Here is a 7207-nt window from a genome sequence, read left to right as displayed (position 1 = left end):
TCCTCCAGAGTTACCATGGACCTCTTGGCTTCTTCTCTGGTTAATGCTGTCCTTGCCTAGCCTCTCAGTTTAGGTGGACGGTCATGTGTTGGTAGGTCTGCCGTTGTGCTATTCTCTTTCCACGTTCAGATGATGGATTGAACAGAGCTCTGTGAGGTTTTCAAAGCCAAGATTATTGTTTTATTTAAAATGTGTAGAAGCGTTTTTTTCACCAGAGTGAACTGAACTAAAACTACTCGTGTCACTTGATTATTAATAAAGATTTATGCAAATAATCATATTGAAGTATATGCATTTCCAGCTTTATTTAGAGACTTCACCTTCACTTCCACCAATATATTTAGGACATTAAAATGCCTTCAAGTCAAATATCTTACTTGATTCACAAATGTAGCTAAACCATCCGTTGTACAACCAAAAAAACATGGATTCATATATGATGACTACAAAATGTGTCAGCACAGTTGACAAGCCCCTTACATTTAAGCAGCATTACACAGTGATTCAAAACCACACATATTTGTTCTGCAAATTTAAAGCTCATGCTCCATGCTAATTTTACCCGGAACCACATTATCATTATCAGAATGTGGAATCCATCTTCATTTGGAACATGCACACTTCATTCAAAAGACAACTCTAATCTTCTTAGCTTCCTCCAATTTGTGGCATGCTTTTAAAACTAAGGTTACTGAAAGTGCTACTTAGATCCGAGATCTATTGACTTAGTTCGTCTGCTTATCAATATGAATATAATTGTGCCCAAATCATGTCATGCCTTTTTGTCTAAGGTATTAATCCTGTGACTTATGTTTGCACTGTTGATTCTATTTATTGACTTTTACCCATCCACCAGAGGTTTCTGGAACTTGATTTCTTTTGTTTCTTGTTTGCCAATACTTTATCTGCTTGCTGTTCTTTATTATTTATCAGCACAGCTGTGTTGTTTACATACATATGAACATAAGTAAAATCCATCTATCCATTTTCTATACCTGCTTCTTCCGTAGAGGGTCACAGGGGAGCTGGTGCCTATGTCCAGCTGTCTAAAGGCAAGAGGCAGGGTACATCCGAAACAGGTCGCCAGTCCATCGAAGGGCAACACAGAGACACACAAACATGCACACCTAAGGGCAATTTAGAGAGACCATTTAACCTAACAGTCGTGTTTTTGGACTGTGGCAGGAAGCCGCAGAACCCGGAGAGAACTCACAGGGAGAACATGCAAACTCCATGCAGAAAGAACCCAGGTCGGAATTCAAACCCAGGGCCTGCTCGATGCAAGGCAACAGTGCTACCAACTGCGCCATCATCAGTGCACCTCAGTGATTACAACAGCTTAAACTCTTCTGGGATCCCATTTGTCCAGATCACCTTCTCTTACAGTCATGTGCAAATGTTTTGGCAGACTGTTTACTAAATGTTTTTTTGTTTTTTTTTACTTTGACAATTTCAGATTTATACCAACGAACATCCCTCCTTGAACCGCCACCTTAACGCGGTGGAGGGGTTTGAGTGCTCAAATGATCCTAGAGGCTATGTTGTCTGGGGCTTAAATGCCCCTGGTAGGGTCTCCCATGGCAAACAGGCTCTAGGTGACGGGTCAGACAAAGAGCAGTTCAAGAACCCCTCATGATGACTACAAAATCGAGGCACGTGACGTCGCCCAGTACGGCGGAGCCGGGGTCCCACCCTGGAGCCATGCCTAAGTCGGACCTGTTCCCGGTGCATGTTGGACTCCGGCAGGGCTGCCCTTTGTCACCGGTCCTGTTCATAACTTTTATGGACAGGATTTCTAGGCACAGCCAAGGGCCGGAGGGGGTCTGGTTTGGGGACCAGAGGATTTTGTCTCTTCTTTTTGCAGATGACGTGGTCCTGCTGGCCCCCTCTAGCCAAGACCTACAGCATGCGCTGGGGCGGTTCGCAGCCAAGTGTGAAGCGGCTGGGATGAAGATCAGCTCCTCCAAGTCCGAGGCCATGGTTCTCGACCGGAAAAGGGTGGCTTGTCCTCTTCAGGTTGGAGGGGAGTTCCTGCCTCAAGTGGAGGAGTTTAAGTATCTCGGGGTCTTGTTCACGAGTGAGGGAAAAATGGAGCGGGAGATTGACAGACGGATCGGTGCGGCTGCCACAATAATGGGGTCACTGTGCCGGTCCGTTGTGGTGAAGAGAAAGCTGAGCCAAAAAGCGAAGCTCTCGATTTACCGGTCAGTCTACGTTCCTACCCTCACCTATGGCCATGAACTTTGGGTCATGACCAAAAGAAGGAGATCCCGGATACAAGCAGCTAAAATGAGCTGCCTCCGTAGGGTGGCCGGGCACTCCCTTAGAGATAAGGTGAGGAGCTCGGCCATCCGGGAGGGGCTCGGAGTAGAGCCGCTGCTCCTCCACATCGAGAGAAGCCAGTTGAGGTGACTCGGGCATCTATACCGGATGCCTCCTGGACGCCTTCCTCGGGAGGTGTTCCAGGCACGTCCCACCGAGAGGAGGCCCAGGGGACGGCCCAGGACACGCTGGAGGAACTATCTCTCTCGGCTGGCCTGGGAACGCCTTGGGCTCCCCCCGGAGGAGCTGGAGGAGGTGTCTGGGGAGAGGGACGTCTGGGCGTCTCTGCTGAGTCTGCTGCCCCTGCGACCCGGTCCCGGATAAAGCAGAAGACGACAAGTACGAGTACAAGTACCAATGAACATTCAAAAATAATTTTTCAGAAGGTTTTATTAGCAAATTTTGAATGAAAATTTTTAATTTTCATTCCTTTTCCATGAATGTTTCAGCACTTCCGTCTTGCTTTCCGGACATCAAGGTCTGGGCAATGTCCTGACTGATTATGACCCCTTCTTGTCTTATTAGTATTTGTATATTTTGAGAAGTGACCACAGTTTCCACAATTCCAATGCTACAGTGTTTGATCTTTAAGCAATATCATTAAACCATCTGCATTGTAGAAGCAGTGGTCCATCATGCTTGAAAATACAAAAGATCATGACCAAGTTGTGGCTGGAAGAAGGTGTCCTCGGAGATGTTCGTACACCCTCTGCTGCCCTGATCTGCACTGGTGAGACCACATGTTTGTAGCACACAAACAATGATTGTTCTTGCTGGACATTTTGTTTTCCTCCTGATCCTTTTACACTGAAGTTCTTGATGACCAGGAAAACACATTTGTTTAGGTACAGTAGCCCTAGCAGCAAATATCTCAGCGTTTTAAAATAATTTAGATGCTAAGCAATGATGACCCCAAATGTTTTTAAAGACGGTTTTTCAGCATAACTGCCCCTCCTTTCCAGTAGTCTGCCGATTAGGTAGATGGTCTGATTTCAGATTTTACATCTTTATCTCCATCTAACAATGTGACCACTATAAATAAATTGAGGGATGATTTTGTATCAGGGCACAAAATACTGTGAAAATCGATTTTTGTGACTAAAGTAAATAAAGTTAGCAATGTGAATTGTCACAAAACTGCAAAATTCACAAAACACCTGGTTTCAAATTGACTTTAGATACACTATACATCACACATATGTGCGCATAAGTAACATCACATTCTTAATTCAAATGCTTTAATAGGATGTCAGTTCACCTTAGGGGCTATAACAGTGTCAATCTTTTTGGAAAGGCTTTCCAAAAGTTTAGGGATGTTGGTTCAAATTTTGACCATAATTTCATTTTTGAGGTTAGACACTGATGTTGGACAAGAAAGCCTGTCTTGCAGTTTCTGCTTTAATTAATTCCAAAGGAGCTCTGTCGTGTGCTCCCACAAATCTGAGCACATGAAATGCTTACATGCCCAACATGTCTGGATATGCTGAAGCATTAAGAGTTCACTGGAAACAAGGGTCCAAGTCCAACTCCCAAAAAACAGACTTGCACCACAATCCATTCTGCACTAAACTTTGAAACAAAGCAGTCAGGCAGGCGACGGTCTCTTGGCAACTGCCAAATAGCCTACGCCTCGTATTGCATGTGGTGATGAAGGCTTAGATGCTGCTGCTCAGTCATGGAAACCCGTTCCATCGAACTCCATATGGACTGTTCTTGAGCTAATCTAAAGGCTACAGGAAATTTGGAAGTTGGTAGCCATTGACTCCACAGAAAGTTACTCTGTGCACCTCATCATAGGCTTCCCCTGCTCTGCAGTTTTCCATGGTTTACCATTTCCTGTTCTCAGTTATTTACTCTTAGGTATAATCCCATTAATGGTTGACTATGTTTTTTTTTTTTTTTTAAGGTTTGTTTTGTGGCATTAGTGGCCTTTATTTTGTCATTTTATTTTTGGAAGTATAGGTAGACAGGAAGTGGGGTGAAGAGAGGGGGAAGACATGCATGCCACATGCTTGCCGTGGCTGGGACTTGAACCAGGGGACAGCCACAGAGAGGCCCGAAGCCTCTCTATACATGGGTCGTGTGCTCTAATGTGAAATATTTAGTGGCAAATAAATTTTACAACTGGAAATTTTGCACAGGTGGCATTCTATCACAGCACCATGCTGGAATTTACTGAGCGGCTGAGAGCAACCCATTTACAAAGACTCGGGCATCCAGACCAACTGATCCCTCTGGCTTCCATGGTACTCATTTTCATGAATGAATAGCAGCTTTGTCAGTTAATGGATTTTAAGACTCTCTAGTGCTTATACGACATGCAATGTTTCCTCCTACATGCTGTTAAAGTAAGTCACTGCGACATGAGGTCAGATACACAAAATAGCCATTCTCTGTCTCTGCAGGTTGGGGGTATTATGGCAGCAATGAATAATTTTAATGATGGTAACACAAACACAACTGCAAATGCGCTTTTCCATATTTTAGGTTTATTGTAAATATATACTCAGTGATCATATCCGTCAGTCTGCTGTTGTCTTGCAGAAGTTTGGTATAAAAACTTTTATTCAACAGAACTAGATATAAAGAAAAATACCATGCTTATTTTTTTCCCAACTTTTTTCACTTGGGTTATGAGACAAGTCATCATTCGAAGCATCTGCATCCCCTCTGTCATGCTGTTTTCAGATGTGTTGTGCAAGGTATTTCCAACAAACAGGCCAGATCATGCTCAACCATTGATGAAGGAAAAGGAAACAAAAGCAAACTTATTTGATGCCACAGCCATTTGAAGCACATCTTACCGCAGTACAGGAGTCTTTGTTTGCTGATCAGTGTTTAAATCCCAAATACGTCTAGCCATCACCCTAAAGATGGGCGGCCATGTTTGGAAAACATTAATGGATCTCTTCATAAAGAGAATACGGTGCCTGGCAAAAGTGTTCATACCTCTAGAACACATTTTTTCACATTACAACTACCATCACAATGTATTTTATTTGGATGTTATGTAATAAAGCAAGACAAAGTAGCGCATAATTGTGAAGTAGAAGAAAGATGAATGATTTTTAAAATGTTTTATAAGCATGAATCTGAAAGTGTAATATGCATTTTTATTTGGCTTCTTTTACCACCAATAACCCTAAGTAAAATCCAATGCACACAACTGCCTTCACAAGTCATCTGGGGTCCCCTTGTAATTCAATATCAAACTGAAGCTGGCCTGAGAGGTTTGTTAGAGAACATTCATAAACAAACACTATTATGAAAACCAAGGAAACAGGGGCAGAGTTTTTTTTTTCATTATTATATGTTAGATTGGCCTAGTGAAAGTCCAAATCAAAAACCAGCTGAGCATCTCTGGCAATACACATGCACGCTACACTTTTTAATTTTTTTGAAAACCATTTATATTTTCTTTCCAGTCTGAAACTATGTGCCACTTTGTGTTGGTCTATCACATAAAATTAGTTGAGGTTTGTGGTTGTAAGGTGACAAAATGTAATAACTGTCAAGAATGCCTTCTCAAGGCATTGTATCTTCTCAATATACTGTACTTTACATGGAGTAAACATTTGCAGTAGCCAGAGCAATTCTGAGATCCTTCACACATGATCAGCAACTTGCACTAGACAGAATTGTACATTATTTTTTCACAAAACCAGTTGGTAAATTGTTCTGGAAAATTCACATATCCCAGTGGCAGTGTTTACAGCAACTTCCTTCTTACAGGAGAAAACAAAGGTGCTACAAACAGTGTGGTCAGCAGGCCCTTCGGAATGACACTACTGATGCACTTTGTTTTTATGATAGAAAAATCTAGCTGTAATTATTATACCATTCACTGCTGCAGTCCACGAAGGACGAGATATTTGGGGAGCCTAAAACTGTAACTTATAGATTTCCATATGCGTGGTTAGATATCATTAAAGGGTTCAGATGTGTGTAGCTTAGATGAACCCAACCTTTAAAAATGAAACAAAATATAGCAGAAAGATATAAAGTTTGAAGAAATAAAGTGCTTTTTAGCTTGCTAACATGTGACAGAACAGTTTCAGCTCAGCCCACCATAGAAAGAGAAAAAACCCACAAGATCAGAACTCAAAAATATCCTAAACATAATTTACCCACAAAGACAAGCTCTTCACTTGAGAATATTACTTCATCTCACATATCTCAATATGAACCACACATTTTAAGCACAGTAATTTTGCCTTTTAAAAAATAGAAGCCAATAAATTTAAACATCCAACACTTATTTAGGCTACAATGCCGTTTGCTTACATTTCAAAGCTTATCTCATTTTTAAACACTTTTGCTACAGCATGTTGTGCTATCAGTTGTTTTTAATGCCAAACTGTACCACTTCTTTTGTTAAATGAAACAAAATGGTGAAAACCTACAAAAGCAGAAAAAAATTATTCAATTATTTACCAAAATATCAATTTAAAAAGAGCTGAATATAGGAAAAAATGTAACTGTAGAAAAACAATTTTGCCCCATGATGGATGAATTCTATAATACAGGACTTATTTCAACATGTAGTGAAGCATCAAACAATGAGATCATGCAAGACACGACTCGTGACATCACTAGGAAAGAAAAATGTCATTACTGAATCACTATATAGTGCTTGGCAAAAGTACTCATGCCCCTTAAACCTTTAAGGGTTCTGTCATGTTACAGCCACAATTTCAATGTATTTTAGTGCGATTTTGTGACAGACCAAAAATAGTAATGCTGTGAAGTGAGAGGGAAATCATACATGGTTTTCAAAAGCTGGTAAAAAATAAGAGTTTATCACAGCTGCTAACCTACCAAGACATGACCATCCACTTAATCTGACAAGCTAGGCAAGGAGAGCATTAATCAGAGAAGCGCCACG

The sequence above is a fragment of the Girardinichthys multiradiatus genome, chromosome 7 (genome assembly GCF_021462225.1).
Source record: "Girardinichthys multiradiatus isolate DD_20200921_A chromosome 7, DD_fGirMul_XY1, whole genome shotgun sequence".
Taxonomy (NCBI): Eukaryota; Metazoa; Chordata; class Actinopteri; order Cyprinodontiformes; family Goodeidae; genus Girardinichthys; species Girardinichthys multiradiatus.
Note: the sequence above shows the minus strand (reverse complement) of the source record.